General features: G+C 39.9%; 1 protein-coding gene across 3 annotated transcripts in view; it reads right to left on the bottom strand.

Moving 5' to 3' along the window:
- Positions 1–24,888, bottom strand: part of ANKRD16 (ankyrin repeat domain 16) — an 84,018-nt gene that overhangs the window by 12,508 nt on the left and 46,622 nt on the right. The window contains exons 7-8 of one of the 3 annotated variants that reach the window (XR_007517102.1): positions 23,070–23,167; positions 7,442–8,424 (exon numbers count right to left, since the gene is read on the bottom strand). The gene's annotated coding sequence lies outside the window, so the exon portion shown is untranslated. Of the gene's footprint in view, positions 1–7,441; positions 8,425–13,120; positions 15,674–23,069; positions 23,168–24,888 lie in introns of those variants that run through there. The other 2 variants (XR_007517103.1, XR_007517104.1) reach the window with 2 other exon arrangements.

Raw genomic sequence — 24,888 nt, 5'->3', positions numbered from 1 at the left:
ACACAAATGAGATTATAGTATATGTTTCTTTCTGTAATTTGTTTTATTCAGTCACATTGTGGACATTTTATCATGTGACTAAAAATAGTCTACTTCAGTCCTTTTGTCGGCTACATAAACACTCCTTTTAAACCAAAACCTGAACCTGTTGCCTTCAAATCAATTCTGACTCATAGAGACCCTATAGGAGAAAGTAGAACTGCCCAGTAGGGTTTCCAAGGAGTGGCTGGTGAATTCAAACTGCTCACATTTTGGTTAGCAGCTGAGCTCTTAACCACTGCACCACCAGATACTCCTTTCACTGACTATTTAAGCAACATGGGAGTCAGGGTAATTTTCACCTTCCTTATGAAGATCAAGCCTACTTTAGTTGTTGCTGTTGCTCTGTTTTGCTTTTTAATGCGTTGATTCCTTTCTTTTCATTTATATTTCTTTTCCTAGTTTTATGAATTAAATGTTTAATTTATGTTTTAATATTTCTTGCTTAATTATGAAAGAATATAGGACTCAGAGTTGGTCTCAGACCATAGCTGTGGCCACAGTCCATGGTAATGATTTATATCATTTGTTTCATAATAATCTCTCGTTTTCTCTTTAATCCAGATGTTATTTAGAAGATTTTGTTATATATCTATTATTAATTTCTAGTTTTTAATGCATGATGATTGGAAAACAATACTATAATATTTCTTCATTTTGGAATCCAATAAAATCATCTCTGTAGGCTCATTAAAAAAAGCAAACCACATGGGGGAAGTTCTACTCTGTCACATGGCAGTCACTATAATTTGAAATTGACTTGGCAGCACACAACAACATCACCAATAGGATTTTTTTTTTTCAGGGGGGACAGGTAGTAGCAAGTTGCCATAGGACAAGATGAGAGGAGGAAACAGAGACCATTAAATTTTAGATCTGCTGGGACTCTACCAGTTATTTAGTATGACCTTCTTATGGACAGTTGTAGACAGTGGAAGTCAACTTCAAGGGGAATTTGACAAAAGTCAACCATTTAACAAATACTAAGTTACTACAATGTGCCTGACGCTGTGATGAGGCCTGAGGACACATGGTGAACACAGTGGTTGCAGTCCTTGCTTTCAAGGAGTTCATAGTCTAGCAGGAAAGACAGACACTGAACAAGCAATGAAAATGAGATATTTGTTACAGAAGAGCAGAGCAGGGTGTTATGGGAGCATACAACAGGAGAAGCTAACCTAACCCACATCAGTGGGCACCATATCACTTTCCACATGGCAAACACTGTGTAGGTTCTCTACATGTTATGTACTCTCCACAATCTGATGAGATAAGTTTTATAATCATCCCTCATTTTATAGATAAAGAAACTGAAGTTTTGAGACATTAAGCACCTTGCCCAAGATCATAGGGCCAATAAATGGCAGAGCTGGGATTCAAACAAAGTTCTGTTTGACATCCAAATCTGGCTTCCTTTATCTTTTTTTGCATATTATAGAAACCCAATTTAAATTATCTTAAGGAATATCATTTTGGGGGGTTTCATAATTAAAAAATCTAAGCGTAGACTTCAAGCATGGCTGAATCCAAAGGCTAAAATAATGTCTTTGGGGCTCTGTCCTTCCAGCTGTTAGACAGGACCTCTTGAATGGCCGCCTTCATGGCTACCACAGTTCATGACTGACCCAGCAAATTTAGTAGAAAAAGCTTCTCCTAATGGTAACTCTGGCAGGAAAATCCTGGAAATGACATTGGTAGACCTAGCATTGGTCACACGCCCATTGCTAAACCAATTAGGGGGCTAAGGTAGTGAGCTTCTCTGATTCCCCAGGCCTGTCTTTCCACTATCCTTAGGTGGATAGCAGTAGCAGCCCCACCTGAACCTCATGGAGTTAGTTCTCTAAAAGAATGAGGGATTCTGTTGTCAGATGAAGGGGAGGGGGATGCTAAGCAGGCAAAAATATACGCCAGTCATGGCTGTTAACCACTACACTCTACATCATGCCACCTTTCCACAGCCTGTCTAAGCTCTATGCCATGAACCATAGCCCAATGTTCCTAAGACACTTGGGCACATAGGAGGGAATAAAATGAATGCTGAGGATGAATCACGTTTTGTGCGTCTTAACATCACCTGTTAACTAGTATTGACTCATTTCACAAATTGTTTAGCACACGTTAAACTATTCTGGACCAGGGACTATTCTAGATCCTAAATTAGAGGTATTTTTAAAAAAGGTGTAGGCCTTGCTCTTAAGGAGTTCTCTGCCTAGTGGAGGAGGCAGGCATGTAACAAATCTGAATGTGATGAGGGCAGCGTAAGATGTACAATGTTATATAAAGTATGTGAAAAGGTAGGCTAGAGGGAAAATGATTACCTCCATCTGTAGGGTCAGGAAACCCGTTCAGGGGAGCTCAGTTCTTCTCTAGTCACGTAGTTTGCCTGAGTGACTGAGGGAAGTGCAGCTGTGTGCAGGGACCCAAAGTTCCTGTTTGCTTTTAATTTATAGCCCCAGAAGGAGGCTTGTGCTTCTCACAGTTGAGGTGGATCTTCATTTCAGGGTCAGAACTCTAATTATTGGTTGTGTTTACTACAGTCATTGTTAGTGTGTTTGTTACTTTGATTTAGAGGCCCAGATAAAGGGCTATTATTAAAGGACTGCATGTTCTCAGCCCGATCACTATGGGCTGTGCACAGCAACCCTGGAGGCAACAAGTTACTAGCCAGGAACAAAGTTACCATTGTTGTGTGGATAAAGCAATAGGAAAGTAAATTTTTCTTTGGGGGTGAATTGGTGGCATGTCAAGGCACATTTTCATTTTATAGAACACCCTCACTTTATGTCTGAGGGGACACTAGTGTCCGCTCTGAGTTCTGTGACTGCATGCTGCAGGAAGGCAGGTGGAGGGAGGGCGAGAGGCAGCAATGACCGGTTGCTCTGGGCATCCCAGTTTATTGGTGTTCATGCCTATGTGCATTGTTAAAAGTTTTCCTGGAAATCTCTTGATGACAGAGAGATCACACAAAACTTAACAGACGTGGCGTTACCAGAGTTCATTGCATGCTTCCCCCCGCCAAGGTTTTCACTCTACTGCAGTTTACCTGGCAGGAGTTAAGTCCAGTCTGTGGGAGCCAGTGATGTGTCACCCTGTGAGCATACCCTAATTGGAAGTTGTTGAGGCTTGTGAAGTCAGGCAGGTTTGTCTTCAGTCCTCCAAACCCCTCTCTATCCCTTTCTTTCTGGCATTTCTTTCCACCTTGTAAGGGCCTCTACTTTGTGGCCCCATTTAGACCTTTCTTTTAATAAACATTAGACCATTGATATTCTGTCCTTTCAAGGTCCTCCGAAACAAATTCAAACCATTCTTTTGAGGTTTATTTTTGGCCAGGACTAGCTAGGTATTTTATATATGTTGATTCATTTAATCCTTGTAATTACTATATAAAGTCGGTATTATGCCTCTTGCACTGATGAGGAAACAGGCTCAGAGAGATTAGGATATAGCCAAGGTAAATAGCTGGTTAGAGGTGGGATAAGATTTGAACTTGAGGTTTTTTTTTGTTTTTTTAAGCTCTAAGTTCAATGTTCAATCTGCTCATCTCTTCTCATAAGGCATCTACTAGATACATTATACTTTCCAGATGACATAATGCCCCAACAGAGTAAAAAAAAAGAGAGATTTCTGTGGTAGCAGTGGTATATTTTCTGTGGAAAGGGACGATGGAAAAGCTCAATATCATCAGTCAGAACAAGGCCAGGGGCCGACTGTGTAACAGACCATCAATCGCTCATATGCAAGTTCAAGCTGAAACTGAAGAAAATCAGAGCAAGTCCACAAGAGCCAAAACACGACCTTGAGTATACCCCACCTGAATTTAGAGACCATCTCAAGGATAGATTTGACACATTAAACACTAGTGACCGAAGACCAGAGGAGTTGTGGAATGGTATCAAGGACATCATACATGAAGAAAGCAAGAGGTCATTGAAAAGACAGGAAAGAAAGAAAAGACCAAGACTGATGTCAGAGGAGACTCTGCAACTTGCTCACGAACATCCAGCAGCTAAAGCAAAAGGAAGAAATAATGCAGTAAAAGAACTGAACAGAAGAATTCAAAGGGCGGCTGGAGAAGATAAAGTATTATAATGACATATGCAAAGAGCTGGGGATAGAAAACCAAAAGGGAAGAACATGCTTGGCATTTCTCAAGCTGAAAGAACTGAAGAAAAAATTCAAGCCTCAAGTTGCAATAGTGAAGGATTCTATGGGGAAAATATTAAACGATGCATGAAGCATTAGAGGAAGATGTAAGGATTACACAGAGTCATTGTACCAAAAAGAATTAGTCGATGTTCAACCATTTCAAGAGGTGGCATATGATCAGGAACCGATGGTACTGAAGGAAGAAGTCCAAGCTGCTCTGAAGGTATTGGCAAAAAACAAGGCTCCAGGAATTGATGGAATATCAATTGAGATGTTTCAACAAAAGGATGCAGCGCTGGAGGTACTCACTTGTCTATGCCAAGAAATATGGAAGACAACTTCCTGGCCAACTGACTGGAAGAGATCTATATTCATGCCTATTTCCAAGAAAGGTGATCTAACCAAATGCGGAAATTATCGAACAATATCGTTAATATCACACACAAGCAAAATTTTGCTGAAGATCATTCAAAAACAGCTGCAGCAGTATATCAACAGGGAACTGCCAGAAATTCAGGCTGGTTTCAGAAGAGGACGTGGAACCAGGGATATCATTGCTAATGTCAGATGGATCCTGGCTGAAAGCAGAGAATACCAGAAGGATGTTTACCTGTGTTTTATTGACTATGTAAAGGCATTTGACTGTGTGGATCATAACAAATTATGGATAATATTGCGAAGAATGGGAATTCCAGAACACTTAATTGTGCTCATAAGGAACCTTTACATAGATCAAGAGGCAGTTGTTCGTATAGAACAAGGGGATACTGATGGGTTTAAAGTCAGGAAAGATGTGCATCAGGGTTGTATCCTTTTACCATACCTATTCAATTTGTATGCTGAGCAAATAATCTGAGAAGCTGGACTCTATGAAGAAGAAAGGGGCATCAGGATTGGAGGAAGACTCATTAACAACCTGCGTTATGCAGATGACACAACCTTGCCTGATGAAAGTGAAAAGGACTTGAAGCACTTACTAATGAAGATCAAAGACCACAGCCTTCAGTATGGATTGCACTTCAACATAAAGAAAACAAAAATCCTCACAACTGGACCAATGAGCAACATCATGACAAACGGAGAAAAGACTGAAGTTGCCAAGGATCTCGTTTTACTTGGATCCAGAATCAGCAGCCATGGAAGCAGCAGTCAAGAAATCAAAAGATGCATTGTATTGGGTAAATCTGCTGCAAAAGACCTCTTTCAAGTGTTGAAAAGCAAGGATGTCACCTTGAAGACTAAGGTGTGCCTGACCAAAGTCATGGTATTTTCAATCGCATCATATGCATGTGAAAGCTGGACAATGAATAAGGAAGATTGAAGAAGAATTGATGCCTTTGAATTGTGGTGTTGGCGAAGAATATTGAATATACCATGGATTGCTAAAAGAATGAACAAATCTGTCTTAGAAGAAGTACAGCCAGAATGCTCCTTAGAGGCAAGGATGGTGAGACTGCGCCTTACATACTTTGGACATGTTGTCAGGAGGGATCAGTCCCTGGAGAAGGACATCATGCTTGGCAGAGTACAAGGTTAGCGGAAAAGAGGCAGACCTTCAACGAGATGGATTGACAACAGTGGCTGCAACAATGAGCTCAAGTATAACAATGATTGTATGGATGGCGCAGGACCGGGCAGTGTTTTGTTTTATTGCACATAGGGTGGCTACGAGTCGTTACCAACTCGACAGCATCTAACAACAACAACAATGGCATATTTACAGGGAGATATAAGAAATTTGTATATATATATGTTTTTTCTTTTAATGGGCTGTGTCTTTATAGAAAGACTCCCAAATCACCAAAAGTGATTGCCCAGTCTACATATACCAAAAGCTCTATTTAATAGCTTTATTTAAGAAATGGTTTAATCATGGTATTTAGCCTTTAAACTGACATACAGATAATTCTCTAGTGTGTACAGATGCATGGAAGGCATTTCCTTCACCATTCCTTTAACTTATACACTGGAAAATTGACCTGAGGTCATAAAGCAAGCTCCCCAACTCACTTCAGTTGACCTGTGTTCTGTCTTCTGTGAAGCCCTCCCAGATTTTTCCCTATCTTATTTTGTGTTTATCTCCTCCATTAGACTTTGAGATCCTTGAACTCAGAGACTGTATTTTAGTAATAGTCTTATCCAGTACTTTTTTTAGTGAGAAAAAAAGAAAAATATAAAGGAAGAAGTAAAAGTTTCCTGGAGGCTTACAACTCAACAATAAAAAGACCAATAATACAATTAAAAAATGGGCAAAGGATCTTAATAAACATTGCTCCAAGGAATATATAAAAATGGCCAATAAGCACATGAAAAGATGCTCAACATCATTAGTCATCAGGGAAATGTAAATTAGAACCACAGTGAGATACCACTTCACATGCACTAAGAAGGCTAGAATCAAAAAGCCAGATAATAACAAGTGTTGACAAGGATATGGAGGAATCAGAATCCTCATGCACTGCTAGTGGGAATGTAAAATGGTGCAGCCACTTCAGAAAACAGTCTGGCAGCTCCTCCAATGATTAAACATAGAATTACCATATGTGACCCAACAGTTTCACTCACAGTTACATATACCCAAGAGAAATGAAAACACATGTCCACACAAAAACTTGTATGTGAATGCTTATAATTATTCATAATAGCCAAAAGTTGAAAATAATCAAAATGTCCGTTGACTGTGAGTTGATAAAATGTGGTACATCCATACAGCGGAATATGATTTGGCCATAAATAGGAATGAAGTACTAATTGATGTATGCTACAAAATGCATGAATTGTGAAAACATTATGCTACATAAAAGAAGCCAGTCACAAAAGACCACATAGTGTATGATTCCATTCATATGAAATATCCAGAATTGGCAAATCTATAGGACAGAAGGTAAATTATTTGTTGCTTAGGGCCGGATGGATGGGGGAATAAGGGGTGATGACTAAGAGGCATGGGGGTTTCTTTTTGAGGTAATGAAGATGTTCTAAAATTGACTGTGCTGGTGGTTGCACATGTCTGTGAATATACTAAAATACCACTGAATTGCGCGTTTTAAGTGAGTGAGTTGTAAAATATGTGAATTATATCTCAATAAACCTGTTTTTTAAAAAAATGTTTCCAGAAGGTACTCTGCCACCACAATTCCTTTTTATTCATATTAAACTTAATTATTTAAATATGAATTTTAGCAATCTGAGGTATAATTTTTAAAATGCCTTATAAGCATTTTAACAAATACTAAAATAGTATTTAATATCCACTCTGAGATTTTCTTGAGTTTTCAAATACATAAGCCATTTAATTTATAACATAAAACGTATTTTCTCACAAAGGAATAAAATAATTATTACATATTGTCTCAGGGTGGGTTCTCTACAGAAGCAAAACCAGTGAAGCATGTATACACACACACACACACACACACACACACACACACAGATTGATCTTAAGGGAATGACTCATGCAGTTGTAGAGGCTGGCAAGTCTCAAGTCTAGGTCAGATGTCAGCATGGAGGCTTCTCCTGACCCATAGAACTGCAGGGGCTGATGAACCTAAAATTAGCAGGTCAGATGACAGGCCCCTGGCTAACAAGCTGCAGAGGCCAATGAATCCCAAGATTGGCAGGTAAGCTGCTAGCTCAAGTCCCAGGAACTGGAGGTCAGATGATGAAGAGCTGGATGCAGGATCCAGAGCAAGAGCTTTGCTGGAACATCGATTTATATACTGGAAGCAGGCCACACCCCCAAGGAAACCTGTCTTTCAACTGATTAGCTGCTCATAGCCGATCTCATCATGGAGTTGATTACGTCATTACATAATTGCCAAATTACATCATTATGTAACTGCCAAACTACATCATAACTGCCAAACCACTGAGAATTATGGCCCAGCCAAGTTGACACACAACCTTAACCATCACATGTATGTACAAGGGACTTCACAATTCAATTTTATTCTCATAATAATCCAGGTCTCTGATCCTATCTTTATTATTAGCGTCCGTTGCTGTCGAGTCAATTCTGACTCATAGCAACCCTATACAACAGAGTAGAAATGCCCCATTGGGTTTCTAAGGTGCGGCTGGTGGATTTGAACTGCGGACCTTTTGGTTAGCAGCTGATCTCTTAACCACTGCGCCACCAGGGCTCTGCGAGTGATGTGTTTTCCAAGACTCACCACTTCACATATCTTGTAGGGTAGAAGTGGCCAGAAGGTTCTGCAGGGAAAACAGTCCGCTTCCTGCCTAGTCGAACGGAATTGAGAGAACAATGAGGTAAAATGACCAGTTGGTAGATGCTACCACAAACCCATGAATACCAAATCTAGCACCTCTTCTCCCCCTTCCCCCACTCCTTTTATTTCCATGGTGTTGCTGACTGAACAGTTTGGACTCATATCAGGAATTCTGTCCTTGAGAGAAGCATCTGACAAAAATGAGATCCTTTTTATTTTTTAAGAAGATATTTTAAATGTGTACAAATAGACACAGTATTTATATCTAATTTTAAATTTCAAGCCAACTGGAGAGTGTTAAAAATATGACACTTTTGCTTGTGTGTTTTGTCATTCCCTCACAAAATTGTTGTTAGTTGCCATTGAGTTGATTCTGACTCATGGCGACCCCATGTGTGCAGGGTAGAACTGCTCTACAGGGTTTTCAAGGCTGTGACCTTTTGGTAAAAGACACCAGGCCTGTTTTCCAAGGTGCCTCTGTGTGAATTCAAACTATCAACCTTCTGGTTAGTAGCTGAGCACTTAAAGACTTGTGCCACCCAGGGATTTTCTCATAAAACTAGCAAGGTTTGTTTCCTAGGATCTGGCAGAACCTACCAGTAGGAGGAATTCAGCAAAAGTTCCTTTGTTAAATGAATGATTAATAAAAACACATATACAAAACAACAAATAGAGGAAGAAAACATAAAAAACTGAAAACAGTATATTTGTGCAATGAGAGTATGAGAGTGTGATCAAACTGAACCCTTTGCAACTGTCTTTTCTTATTATAATATTGTTAAATAAATTTTGGGTGAAAAAAAACCACCTATAATTATACCCACTCAATGGAATCCTATGTAGTAGTCAAAAATGATAAAGTATATCTCTATGTAGTGGCATGGAAAAGATGTCCAAAAATAGTTATGAGAAAAAAGTAAGTAAATGCCAAAAAGAAAGTATTAAAGTATAATTTTATTTTTTGTAGCACCTCCCTCAAAAAAGGAAACCCTGGTGGTATGGTAGTTAAGAGCTACAGCTGCTAACTAAAAGGTCTGCAGTTCAAATCCACCAGGCAGTCCTTGGAAACTCTATGGGGCAGTTCTACTTTGTCGTATATGGTCACTAGGAGTCGGAATCGACTCGATGGCCATAGTTCCCCCCCTCCTCAAAAAGTATATGTATTTGATTGCATGTGTAAGGAGGAAGATCTTGAAAGTTGTACACCAAGCCATTAACTCTATTTGTTGCTGGGATGATTATAGGGAACTTCCACTTTCTGCATTTATATTTCTATATTGCTGGAATTATTTGCATGTATATGTTTCTATTCTATTAAATATTTAAAATCTGTATTCATTTTTTCTTTAGGCTTTTATTCCTTTTCAAATTTTCATGCACTTGATCATGTATTAATTTTGTGGTTAAAAAACCAAACCAAACCCACTGCTGTCGAGTCGATTCCAACTCATAGTGACCCTATAGGACAGAGTAGAACTGCCTGATAGAGTTTCCAAGGAGTGCCTGGAGGATTTGAACTGGTGACCTCTTGGTTAGCAGCCGTAGCACTTAACCACTATGCCACCAGGGTTTCCAATTTTGTGGTTAGGAATCAAAAAAAAAAAAAAAACTAAATCATCCATTTTAACTACACCTTTTTTTTTTTTTTCTTTTTGGTAATTTTATTTTAAAACCTCATTCTTAGAACTTGAGTTAAATTTGAGGCATACACAGACAAAATTTCAAACCAGAACTGTATTTAGCTTTTTAAAAGTTAGCTAGCTCACATGATGGAAATAGCAGCTGTTCTATCAAAATAGCTTCTTCCTCCCTGTTAAGTGAAAATGTGAAATCTCCCCAGCTGACTACTTCCATCTCATAAATAATAATTTTCTTCTCTGAATCTGTCTTCTTTCTCATTCACTTGTGTGTGCTCTCTCTCCTTTATTTCCTGTTGGTTTATTAGAGGAAGAAAAAAGCTATAGATATCGTCGAGCTGTATTTGGTAGTCAGAAAACATAATGACTAACTTCAGAGAAGAAAATACATGAGTAATTGGACTTGGTTTCTAGTGTTTGTTAAAGATTATCAAGTAAAAAGCTCTCATGTCTTAAAAAAAAAAATGATTTTGAGGCCTGAGAGTAGGGCTTAGTGGTTTCTAATGATGATCTTTTCAGACGTCCTATGCAGCTCAACCCAAAGAGTTGTACTTCAGAATATTTACTCTGCAGGAAATTTCAGGAGACATACTATTCCTTCTCTGGGTTTTTTTTTTTTTTTTCCTGAGGGAACACCCTTTCAAATATTTGACTTGAATGCATACTCTAAATCATTAACCTTATTTCTGTCAAAACTATTTTTTGAGCCTTGCTATATTTTTTTTTTTTTTATAGTGCTAGGTATTTCATTTACAACACACTCTTGAAAATATTTACTTGCCAATCTGCCCTGGAGGACAAGCTGTGTTGTAGCATTTGTGATTTGCGCTGTGGAAACATCTAAACTAGAGAATGCCATTTTGTTACTTGGGGAAAATACCTTGTAAATCATAGCTGGTTCAAGATGTCTGTGGGTTATTTTGAAGAACATCTCTGAAAGTTTTTGTCTACGAAGTACACCACTTTGATGTTAAGAGAAAGGTAGAAACTATTCTTTATCCCTAAGATCTGGGAGAGATTTTTATTTAAGCCTCTGTCTCATTTTTGTTCACGGGCATAAGGGAAAGGCCAGCAAATAAACTGGCCAAGCCTGTGGTAACGGGTCATAAAGCTGGGGAAGTCTGATAAATTAATGTCACAGTCAGTTGCTTCTCTCTCCTTGACCCCTCTTCCTTGTCACTTGGAAAAATATGGTAAAGATAAATTAACCCAAGCAATGCAGATGCTGGCCACAGTAGATTTATAGTTATGTGATCTCAGGGTCTGCTGTTGGGTCATTGGCAGTTCAGTCTCCTTAGTGAGTTCTTTGACACGGCAAAATGAAACCACCTCGAAAAACAAAAAACAAAACAGGGGGGAAATGTGGTCAAAGCTGTTTAATTTTCTGTTGTCATTAGCAACCCACTTTCTGTCCAGATTGACATCTGAACAGTAAAACCGTTTAGTTATTATCGTAGGGGGTGCCGTATGTGCTGGAAAAAAATGAGTAAGAATTGTGGAGGGGAAAATTCAATCGTGAAGTTATAAGCACGATGTTGAGCCAATAAGAAAAGGTCAGTACATTTCTCGGATTTTCTTTCACTGGGTTATATTCAAGCATCTGGACTGGGAAACAAACTGCAGCCCAGGCGTAATTCTCACTGATATTTAAAAGAGAAAGAAAGAAAATGTCTCAGCTTTTTAAAAGAAGTAGCAGTTACAGCCCAATATCTTTATGTGAAAATGTTTAGGTGACAGTGTGGACATTTTGGTGAAAGTTACACTTTGTTTAATAAGAGGGCAGAAGCCACCTGTATTTTGGGACACTTAGGTATATGATCTCAGCCAAGTTATTGAACTTCACTGAGTTTTGATTGGACTGGATGGTTTCTTAGATTTAAAATCTAGGATGGAAAAATTTGGAAATGGATAATGGTGATGGTTGAACAACATGATACATATAATTAATGCCACTGAAGTATACATGTGAAGAATATTGAAATGGCAAATGTTTTGTTACGTATATATTTGCCACAATAAAAAAATTAAATACACTTAATTAAAAAAAAAAAAAAACAGTTCCATGTTACTTATTGAGTAGGCTAATATCATCCAGCAAGCCCTGGAAGTACTTTTAATGGCAGATTACAAACAAAATAATAACATTATAGTAACAGCTCTTCATAAGTGCCTACTATGTGCCAGGCACTGTACTCTTAAAACAATACTGCAAGGTAGTTATTATAACCTTTTCACAAATGAGAAAATTGAGGCTCAGGGACGTAAGTAACATGGTCTAAAGTCTCATGGATAGTGAAAGGCAGCGTTGTGATTTAAACAGAGCTCTCTGGAAACAAAGCCTCTGCTCTTTCCATTCTACCACCCAGCTCTCAATGACAGAAAAATCTGGGGCATACAGGAAGATGACATTTCCCAGCACTCCTTGCATCTGGGTGGAGCCATGTAGCTAGTTTTGCTAATGGAATTTGGTCACAGTTGATGTATGCCCACCGAAAGGTCACCTGAGTTTTTCTGCTCTTTTCTTTCCTGGATTGTGTGACCAGAAGTGAAGGACTCCAAGGTGGTGACAGCACACAGTAGAAGAAGCCTGGATCCCTGAGTTCATGGCTTAGTAGAGAATTGTCTAGGAAAGCCACCAACCAGGAACATCCGCATCACACTTTTCATGAATAAGAAATATAAACCTTTATTCTATTAAGCTTCTGAGATTTTGAGTTTGGTTATTTCAACAGCTCGCTATGAGTCGGAATCGACTTGACTGCACTGGGTTTTGTTTTTTTGGGGTTTTTTTAATCACGTTGTTGGGTTCAAAATTCAGTTTGATCCATTTTTTTCTGTGTTCAGCTAATACATCAAGGTTTGTTTCTGCCTTTTAAAAAAGAAGCAAAGTTGCCATGTAAATTAGCATCCATTTAGGCTTGCCAGATTTAGTAATTAACCACTGCACCACCAGGGCTCCAAAAAATACAAGACGCCTTGTTAAATTTGAACTTTAGATAAACAACAAACACTTTTTTAGTAAAAGTATGTAATATTTGGGACATACTTATGCTAAAAATAGTTTATTTGAAATTCAAATTTAACTGGGTCCCCTGTGTTTTATTTGGCAACTCTAATTTCATCATAATATATCCTTGCTATTGACTCTGCTCAGAAAACTCTTTCCCACCACCTCCACAAATTAAAACTCTTTCCTCCTTCTAGTCCCAGCCCAAATGTCACTTATTCTATGAAGCATTCTCCTACAGTCCTTCCTTTGTAGTTCTTTCATAGCCCTTATCACACTAAGCCCCATCGTGTAGTTACATAGCAAGTCTTGCTCTTCTTTTATATTTTAGATCTTTGAGGCTACAGACAATTTTTTTTCATTGCTCCTCTCCTTTACCATTCATTCATTCAACAAATACTAATAGAGAACTGACTCTATACTAAGCATAAAATGGGCAATGGACCCTGCTCTTGTAGGTTTTCAGAGTTGTAGGAAAGACAGACATCATCCAAAGAATCATAGAATCACTGTGTCCTGAAGGAATATTACAAAGTGCTATGACAGAATCTATCACAAAGGTTCTGCTTTTAGATTGGGAGTTCAGGGAAGGTTTATCTGAGAGAGTGACATTAAGGCTGGGACCAGAAGGATGAATAGGAGTAAACCACAAGACAAATCAAGAGAATTTTCCAGGAAGACATTAGGGTGGAGGAAAATTTGGTCTGTTTGAGGAACTGAAAAAAGGTCTGTGACATGAAAGTGTGATCTAGACTGAAGAGGTAGAAAACACTGATAGAGAGGCTGGCTGGGCTGGGTCGTGTGGGGACTTATAGGTAGTAGTAAGAAGATTGGACTTTATCCTAAGTGAAGGGTTATGAGTAAGGGAGGGACATGTGCTAATCTGTTACAAGCTTTTTCAGGCTGCTGTATAAAAATTACAGGAGGGGAAGAACAAAAGTGGAAGTAGGAAGACCAGTTATGAGGCAAGAAAAATGTGGTAGATTTTACTTTTCAAAATGTTCACACAAAATTTCCAATCCCACATGCTGTTCTAAAACTTTGCCACTTCCCATCAGAGGTGGAGTCTATTTCTCCTCCCCTTGAACCTGAATGAGATTGTATAACTCTCTTGACAAATAGAATGTGGGGAAGTAACGCTGAATGACTTTCAAAGCTAGATTATGAAAGGCAATATGGCGTCTGCCTACTTAGCTCTCTCTCCCTCACTGAATGCTCCCTTTTGGAACCCCAGACCCCATGTTGTGAAGAAGCTCGCGCTAGCCCACATGGAGAAGACCATGTGAAGAACTGAGGCTGCCAAACAACAGCCTATATCAACTGCCAGGTATGTGCATAAGTGAGGCTTCAAATGATTTCAGACTTCGAGTCATCAGCGGAGACCCCAGTCATGTGGAGAAGGGACAAGCCATCTCCATTGTGCCTTGGCTGAATTCCTGAACTGTAGAATCCATGAGCATGATAAATTGTTGTTTTACACTATTAAATTTCAGAGTAATTTGTTATGCACCCATAGTAACTATAACAAGAGGATAGTGGCTGGAACTTGCGTGGTGGTGTTGAACTTTGAAGAAATGTAGGCCTATTTGATACGCTGGATGGAAATAAAATTAACAAAACAGAGTTATGAAAGGCACAGAAAACTTCTCAGTTATGAAGAAATGAGGAAAGGCTCAGCTAAAATACATTTTTAAAAATCCTTCTTACATTTTTAATGATGCATGTGTTTCATCTTAAGAGCTTTTTTCTCTTGGTTTAATAATATGATCCCTGTTAAAATGCAGATAACTAAGAGATGGATAAAATTTAAAATTGTTATCATCCATTAACATCTCATTGTTGTTGTACTTAGGTGCCGTTGAGTTGGTTCCGACTCATAGTGACCCTACGCACAACAGAACGAAACACTGCCCAGTACTGAGCCATCCTTACAATCGTTGTTATGCTTGAGCTCATTGTCGCAACCACTGTGTCAATCCACCTTGTTGAGGGTCTTCCTCTTTTCCACTGACCCTGTACTCTGCCAAGCATGATGTCCTTCTCCAGGGACTGATCCCTCCTGACAACATGTCCAAAGTACGTAAGATGCAGTCTCGCCATCCTTGCCTCTAAGGAGCATTCTGGATGTACTTCTTCTAAGACAGGTTTGTTAGTTCTTTTGGCAGTCCATGGTATATTCAATGTTCTTCACCAACACCACAATTCAAAGGCATCAACTCTTCTTCAATCTTCCTTATTCATTGTCCAGCTTTCACATGCGTATGATGTGATTGAAAATACCATGGCTTGGGTCAGGCACACCTTAGTCTTCAAGGTGACATCTTTGCTCTTCAACACTTTCAAGAGGTCCTTTGCAGCAGATTTATCCAATGCAAAGCATCTTTTGATTTCTTGACTGCTGCTTCCATGGCTGTTGATTGTGGATCCAAGAAAAATGAAATCCTTGACAACTTCAATCTTTTCTCCATTTACCATGATGTTGCTCATTGGTCCAGTTGTGAGGCTTTTTGTTTTCTTTATGTTGAGGTGCAATCCATACTGAAGGCTGTGGTCTTTGATCTTCATTAGTAAGTGCTTCAAGTCCTCTTCATTTTCAGCAAGCAAGGTTGTGTCATCTGCATAACACAGGTTGTTAATGAGTCTTCCTCCAATCCTGATGCCCCATTCTTCTTTATATAGTCCATCTTCTCGTATTATTTGCTCAGCATACAGATCGAATAGGTATGGTGAAAGGATACAACCCTGACGCACACCTTTCCTGACTTTAAACCCATCAGTATCCCCTTGTTCTGTCCGAACAACTGCCTCTCGACCTATGTAAAGGTTCCTCCTGAGCACAGTTAAGTGTTCTGGAATTCCCATTCTTCACAATATTATCCATAATTTGTTATGCTCCACACAGTCGAATGCCTTTGCATAGTCAATAAAACACAGGTAAACATCCTTCTGGTATTCTCTGCTTTCAGCCAGCATCCATCTGACATTAAAGCATAGACAAATGATCAAGTTTTCTTTTTGAATAAAGATAATGGAGGAATCTTAGGGATAAGGAGAGAATGTCCCCAAGGAAAGGAGATAGCAAAAACTGGAGACACTAGATGTAAATGGTGCCTCCACAACTTTCTCTTGATCTTGGGCTGCTGTTAACTCTGATGATTTTCATTCACTTCTGACAACTTACCCTGTTAAGCCAAAGAGACTCAACTGGTACTATTTTTATTAAGGATAATAATGGCTAATGTTTACTGAGTGTTTACTATGTGCCAAGCATTATATGCATTAATTCATTTAATCATCATAATAACATGGGGTGGTAGTGCCATTATTATCCTCATTCTAGAAAGAAACTGAGATTAGGGACTTTAAGCAACTTGCACAAGGTCACACGGCTGGTTAGTAGCATGACGATTCAAATCAGCTCTATGTGGTTAGAGCTTATTTCTCATCCTTTAATACTGTCTTCTCAGATCGTCTCTAATGTTCCTTACGACTTCAAAAGTCTGTAAGACTTAAGTGAACTGGATAGCTCCCTACTCTCCAGAACATTAACATCTAAAGTTTAGGAGTGTGTGTGTGTGTGTGTGGAGGGGTGCATAACAAAATTCGTGAGGACAGATAATTGCACACAAATAGTCCTAATCAAATCAACCCTGATAAGGGCATGTGGCAGAGATCCTAACTGCCCCCAATTTCAATTCTCTTCTAGAGATCATGTGACTAAGTTGTGGCCAACGGATGTGAATGGAAAAGATGCATGTGTCTTCTTAAAAAGAAGGAACATGACTTCCTCTCCTCCCTTTTCCACTTCTACAGGCTGGTGAACAATCTGGGACCACACAGAAGAAGGCAACATCCCAAGGACGGCAAAACAACACCAGAAGAAGCCTGGATCCTGACACTGCGTATCTGCTGAATCAAACCTAGATTGGTTATGCACAGACTCCTATGGGAGAGAGAAAGTTGTTCTTATACCACTGTTACTTTGGGTCTTGGTGACAGGAGCAGAATTTAAATCCTAACTAATGTAGGCCACAAAGGAGTTGGGAACAAACTGCTGTAGCAGTCTGTGAAGAAAAAATTATATGTGAAAATGTATTTATTGATCTTGATCCTCACATGTCTGTGTGTACATACATGCCAGGGCAGGGGGTGGAGGTTTCTGAGAAAATATAGTATCTGTGCTGATGGTGCAAATGATCCATTTGTCTTTGCTTTTGGAGTGTATATCTTTTTCTATACCTGCAGATTCCTCTTACGGAGTGATTTGTGTTTCAATCTAACATTAAATTATAAAATTGAGTTATCTAAGCCTGCATCCGCTGGAAGAGAGGGATGGGCTTGAAATACCCAGGGTTTTGTACCCAAGGGGAAGGATAATCCAAAACTTGGATTTTGTTCCTAGGTCTTTCATGTTTATGTGTTTTTTAGTCGATTGTGGATTTTCAGCAAAACTGTTCCTAGGTCTTTCATGTTTATGCGTTTTTTAGTCGACTGTGGATTTTCAGCAAAACTGGGAAAAATAGAGACCCTGCTTATTGTAGGCAGGCACAGATAAAAGCTCTAGAATTCTGAGAACTGGTTTAAATTTAACACATGATATAACTGAAATAGAAATACCGTCTGAAATCCAAGTAATCTGTGCCTTCCCACTGCAAGCATTTGTTAGCCTCTTTGTGTGTCCACAGCTATTCAACAGAGTTTGTTTTTTAAACTAAAGACATATGGGAGATTATTTTTGCTATAATGTAGTCTGGTTTTGTTTTCTCACTTAAAATGTATACCAAAATTTTTGTTGTGACCATCTGAAATTATGTATAAAGTGAATTAATTTCATATAAAAAGGACTCTTAAAAATCAGTAAGACAGACAAAACTATAGTGAAAAGATAATGCTAGAGATTGACTTCTTTAATGGTCCCAGTCAACGGCTTCTCTGTGTCCAAGCCTTTTATTAATGCCCTCCCACACTGACTCTGGGTTTGGCCATATGACTTGCTTTGGCCAATGGGATAAAGCAACTACACAAGCAAAGCAGAGACTTGAAAAAGCACTCGAGTCTTTCTGTTTCCTCTCTCTTGGACCCCTGCCACTGTCATGGAAATAAGCTTGGGCTAGCATGATAGGATAGCGATAGCGGAAGCGAGACCACATGGAGCAGAGCCAACTTATCTTAGCCAAGACCCAGTTACACCAGCCAGTGCCAGGTGACCCACCAGCTAACCCCAGATGCATTATTAAGCCCAGCTGAGATCAGCTGAGTCTAGCCCTGATCAGTAAAACCACCCAGATGACCTGTAGACTAGTGAGAAATAAACAAATGGTTGTTGTTTTAAGCCACTGAATTTTGGGGTGGATTGTTACTTTTATCTGCACTCAAGTGATACAGATAAAAATAGGAAAAAGGAATATAAATGGCCAATACACGAATCTAACAATTTTCAATCTGATTCATAATTTAAAAAACTCAAAGTTAATGGGAAATTAGCTCAGGCCGGTAGAAATTATAAGTGTGACTATATCCAGCTTTAGCGATGATATGGGGGCAACAAGAACTTTCATAGATGGTAGATTTTGGAAGGTATTTTGGCAATAGTGAGTATGGTGGATGCACAAGATCCATTCCAACTTTTTTATGTGATTTCTTACATTGTGGAAACCCTGGTGGTATGGTAGTTAAGTGCTATGGCTACTAACTAAACGGTCAGTGGTTCAAATCCACCAGGTGCTCCTTGGAAACTCTATGGGGGAGTTCTACTCTGACCTATAGGATCTCTATGAGTCGGAATTGACTTGACGGCAACGGGTTTGTTTTTTTGGCGTCTTATATTGCAGAAGCCAAGAAGTTCTAAACTACATTTCCTGAACTCCCTATAGCTAGGTTTCTGGATATGATTTGGATTTTGCTAATTGCTTGAATACTGGAGGGCAGAGGAGGAAAACATACATCTGCTGGCAAACACTGACAGGAAAGTGGTTGATTTTTTCTGAGGCTTCCTGACTACAGCAAAGACAGCATGCTTCTGGAGCTGGAAGAGGAGGCAGCAGCTGCCCAATTTGACAAGGGTTTTCCTGAGTTCTTTGTGAGATCCAGGTCTACAGTATGGCTCTCGAAGTCATTCCTGAAAGTTCAACCTAGATCTGTTTCTTGAGTCTTTCCAACATTTTTACACACCATCCAATATTGTGTAATAAATCTCTTTCCTCTTAAGCTGTCCGGAATGTATTCTGTTCTCTACTAATTGAACTGTAACTGATACAGCTAGCAACATAAGAAATGCATGTATCCTTTGATCTACTTCTAGGAATTTCTCTTCCAATTTGTCACAGAGGACACAAAGAAATGTATTCATTGAATCACTGTTTATAACAATAAATTTTAAAAACCTAGGAGCAAACTTAAAGTTCATAAATAGGAAACAGCTTAGACAACTTAGGGTACCTCTAAACAATGCAATGTTAAGAATGGGGTAGATTTATGAGAACTAATGAGAAATAATATCCCAAATGCACTGTTAAAAAAGTTCCAATAGCATGTAGTATATGATTCTATTTGGAGTTAAAAATATATACATGTACGTATATATATTAAAAAAAAACATGTATATATATATGTGTATGTGTATATATACATTTTTTTTTTATGTATATGTTTGGAAAGACCCTTAATGGTGATTACCTTCAGGTGAGTAGAAATAAAAAGCTGTGTAGAGGATTCCTATTTGTACCATTTGAATTATTTCTCACTATGAGCAAGTATTATTTTTATAATAAAAACTCACTAAAAAGTAAATAAAATATATGAGTGTTAAATGGTATTTAGCCTTGCTTCAAATCCATAAATAATTCCTTGAGGGCATATTATGTGCAGCAGAGGTGTAATTAAGGCATGGCAGACAGTGAGTGTGCCCTGGGCGCCAACTGAGGAGGGGCACTAATGAGGAGCTTCTATTGGCCATTGCAGTTACAATCGCCAGCAGTGAGAGATCATTCAGCAATTTAAAACTAATTGCCATAGGCCTCATTTTCCATAGATAGGCCTCTGTGTGCCAGGTACTGCACACAGTGGTCCTGGGATTTTTAAATGAGCCCCTCCAGGGCTGTACAATTTAGTGGACTTGAGGAACATGTATAAATAGCTTTAACATAAGGCAAACCATGTTGATAAATGTTACAAAGTGCAAAAGAGGGACCAAATCCAAACCCCCTGCCATCATGTCAATTCCGACTCATAGTGACCCTACAGGACAGAGTAGAACTGCCCCATAGAGTTTCCAAGGAGTGCCTGGTGGATTCGAACCGCCAACCTCTTGGTTAGCAGCCATGGTACTTAACCACTACACCACCAGGGTTTCCAAAAGAGGGACAGGGGAGGAAAAATGAATTTGCATTGTGAATCTGGAAGACTTTGCTGGGCTTTGATGAACAGTTCATGCCAAGAGCTAATTTTTATTAAATGCTTTCTATTCTTTGAGGATCATTGACATTTATTGTTTACTATGTGCCATACACTGTGCTACGTAGTTTAGATGCATTGACCTATTTAAAGTTCCTAATAGCTCTGTGAATCAGGTGTTAATATTATCTCATTTAACAGCCTAAGATCCTATAGCTGCCAGACCTGGGCTCCTCACTACTATATTGTGCAGCCAGAGATGGGAGGATTCCTGTACATCTGTTGGGAGGTAGGATTTTTAGGATGGGCTGGTGCTAGATAATAATAGCTTATGTATTTTGAGGATATACTGTATACTCAATACTGTGTTAGATAATCCTTTAGCTCTACGTGCCTGGCAAAGCCCCTATCTTCATGAACTTGAACTCTCCACCTACTTTGTACTTATACCCCAGCACCTGAGTAGGGCTGGAGGGCCAGACAGGATGACTAACCTCTTGTGCTGCCTAGTAACCCTATTACATTCCTTGGGGTTTCAGAATGGGTGCTCTGTACTAGCAGAATTTGTCAGCATTACCTGGCCACTGTTAGAAATGCAAGTTTCCACACTGCACTCCAGACCTACTGCATCAGAAACTCTGGAGTTGCGTAGTAATGTGTTTAAACAAGCCTTCCAGGCAAATCTAAGGAAGCTTAAAGTTTGAGAACCACTACCCAATCTACAGGATCCCTAGTGGCTCAGTGGTTAAGAGATCGCCTGCTAAGCAAAAGTTTGGCAGTTCGGATCCAGCAGCCCCTTCATGAGTCACTATGAGTTGGAATCGACTTGATGACAATGGGTTTGGTTTTTCTTTTTTTTTGGACCCAATCCACTAGTGGCATAAACAGTTAAGTGACTACTAGCTGAATGATTGGCAATTCAAACCCACCCAGGGGCAACTCAGAAGACAGGCCTAGTGATCTGCTTCTGAAAGGTCACAGCCTTGAAAACCCTACGAAGCAATTCTACTCTGCACACATGGAGTCGACATGAGTAGGAACTGGCTCAATGGCAACCAATAACAACCCAGTTCACTCACTGTTCTTCTTTCCTAATTGACTATTTCACATCTTTCCTCACACCTCTAACACCTTGTCCTCACTCTCAGCTGATCACCTTTCTTCTTATTTCACTGAGAAAACAGAAGCAACCAGAAGACAAGCTTTATTTCTCCCACCACGTCTCCCCAGTTCCCTGTACTTACATTCTGCTTTTCCTCATGGTACCTTGGAAGAATTGTCCCTGCTCTAAGATAACTGCTCCGCTTTTGCACTAGTTGCTACTCAAAGTGCGGTCTGTGGACCAGCAGCAACATCCCCAAGGAATTTGATGAAAAATGTAGAATCTCAGGACCACTAAATAAGAATTTGCATTTTAACAAGGTTCTAGGTGATTTGCTTGCACATTCAAATTTAAGAAGTCATGCAATAGAGTCTAAGGTGGCCCTGGTGGCACAGTGGTTAAGCAGCTTGGCAGCTAACTGAAAGGTTGGCAGTTCAAACCCACCAGCCACTCCACAGGAGAAAAAAGTGGCAGTGTGCTTCCATAAAGATTTACAACCTTAGAAACCCTATGGGACAGTTCTGCTCTGTCCACTAGTGTCACTATGAGTTGGAATCAACGTAACAACAACGGGTTTTTTGGATTGCCCTAGATTCTACTCCCTCTTTCCAACCCTGGGATGGCACACCAAACAGTGGTTCCCTCTCTTTCCTCCTCATCATTTTCCCCCTCTATTGGATTGTTCTCTCTGCGTGCAAAATGTAAATCCCTCTGCTTAAATCTTCTCCATTTAAGATAAACACTGACTCACATCCGTCTCTAACTATTCCTTAGTTTTTGTGCTTTTACTGCAAAATACCTCAAAAAGTTGACTAAGCTTATTGATTCAGATCCCTGTCTTTCCATTCTCTCTTGAACCTCCTCAGAGTTTTGCCCCACCACTTCACCTAACCTCCCCTTGCCCAGGTTCCCAGTGACCCTTACATTGTTAAATCAGCACCCCTTTCTCAGCCCTCTTCTCACTCAACCTGTCCACAGCATTTGACCCAGCTGATCACGTCCTCCTCCTTGAAATATTTTTTCCAGGCCACCATGTTCTCCTAGTTTTCTCTTACCTCTCTGCTACTTCCTCAAGTCTTTTTGCTGGCTTTTTGCCCATCTTCTGGACCTCTAAATGTTGGAGTACCCAGGGCTCAGTTCTTGAGTCTCTTCTCTCATTACCTTGTGATCTCACCCAGACTAACAGCTTTCAACACCATCTGTGCACTGATGACTCTCAAAGTTGCATCTCCAGCTCAGAACTCTCACCTGAACTCCAGGCTACTTGAAATCCTACTACCTCTGGACTCTTACACTTGGTTGGGCAATTCACACTCAACAAACATCCAAACCCAAACTCCTGATCTTCTTTCCCAACTTGCTCCACTCTCAGTCTTTCTTGACTCAGTAAATGGCAATTCTATCCTTCCATTTGCTTAAGTCCTAAAATGACCTTTACATTTCTCGTACATCCCACACCCAATCCATCAGCAATTTCTGTGGACTTTATTTTCAAAACATATCATAAAAGTTCTTACCCCTCCTCTCTGGTCCAAGTTACTATCATGTTTAGAATAGATTATTGCAATAGCCTCCTAGCCAGGTTCTTCTCTTCCACCCAACATTCAAAACGATCCTGTTTAAAAAAAAAAAAAAAAAGGTCAGGAGGCGGGGCCATGATGGAGGAATAGAGAGATGCTTCCTGCAAGCCTTCTTACAACAAAGACCTGAAAAAACAAGTGAAATAAGCATATTTACGACAAGCTAGGAGCCCTGAACATCAAAGGCAAGGTTAGAAAATCAACCGAGGGTCAGGGGGAGGAAGAGACTGTTTAGAAGTGGAGAGGAGTTACTGGACCTGAATCGCGGGGAGCCCTCAGGCACCATTCCTGGAAGCGGCCGCAGCGGGCTGGTACTAGCGTTGGGCTGCAGTTTCCTCAGGGAGAAGCAGCCAGCCACACAGCCTACTCACACCTCCGGAACCAGAGAAGAACAGTGCTCTCGGCAAAAGGTAAATACTTGCATCTATTTTACTGTGCCCCCCTGCGCTCCCAAAACAGCTTCAGTGGCTGATTTCCCCAGGCCTGAGATAGGCCCTGTTGAATGCCTAGGGCCAATCCTCCTGGCCTTGGAGAAGGAATAAATTTGCAATAAGGGGAAAAAAAATTTGCTAGCTCCACTAACTGGGGGAGCTCAGGACACAAGCATCTCCTGTCCAGGCATAAACAGTTTGTGGACTTTGAGTACCTTCCACCTCTGCATGGACATGTGTGGGCCTATTTCAGGAGAAGAGGCCCTTGTTGGCAGACTCCAACTGTTTTAGCTGTGCAGTGGAGAGGTGGGTGTTTGCTGTTTGACATTGCTTTGCCTATTAAACAGGGTCCTCACCTACCCACATCAGGGGCCTAAGGACTGGAGGCTCCACTCCGGTCACCCAGCCACACGAGACAGGGGTCCAAGGATAACTGGTACCTCCCAGTCCTTAAAACCAAAAATATTGGGTGCCCATGGTCCATCTGCAGAATCCACCTACCTGTACACTTTAGGGAACAGGGACACGCTTTCCTCAGAGACACTTGGGGGACAATTCTCAGCCACCTGCCTTGTTCAGAGTGTGACCCCCTGCTGCAACCAGATACCGGTACCTACACCAATCACCTCTGCCCCTCTAAGACTGTGGGACAGAGCCTGTACCACACACTTGATGATCAGCTACCTGGATACCTGAGCTGAATTCATATAAGAAAAGTGAATGGACTCCTAGACTGATATACCTTATAACAGCTCTAGCCAGCTGGGGACAGGATGTCAGAGCTCCAAAGGTGAAAATAATCAAGCTACCTCACTCAAGCAACCCATATGGGCATATCAAAACAAAATAAAGCAAGAAGCTATGACACAGTAAGCAAATATAAAATAAACTAATACAATAACTTATAGATGGCTTGGAGACAACAGTCAATATGAAGTCACATAAAGAAACAGACCGTGATGGCCTCAACAAGCTCTCGACACAAAGAATCAAGGGATCTTCTAAATGAAAATGCCTTCCTAGAATTACCAGAGGCAGAATACAAAAGATTAATACACAGAACCCTTCAAGACATCAGGAAAGAAATCAGGCAATACACAGAACAAGCCAAGGAACACACAGATAAAGCAGCTGAAGAAATTAAAAAGATTATTCAGGAATATAATGAAAAATTTAATAAGCTGGAAAAATCCATAGACAAAAAAATCCATAGACAGCAATCAGAAAGTCAGAAGATTAACAATAAAACAACTCAATAGAAAGCCAGAGGAGCAGAACTGAGCAAGTGGAAGGTAGAATTTCTGAACTTGAAGATAAAGCACTTG

Source organism: Elephas maximus, chromosome 4 (assembly GCF_024166365.1).
Source record: "Elephas maximus indicus isolate mEleMax1 chromosome 4, mEleMax1 primary haplotype, whole genome shotgun sequence".
NCBI classification, from domain to species: domain Eukaryota; kingdom Metazoa; phylum Chordata; class Mammalia; order Proboscidea; family Elephantidae; genus Elephas; species Elephas maximus.
Note: the sequence above shows the minus strand (reverse complement) of the source record. Positions and strands in the feature narration are given on the sequence as shown.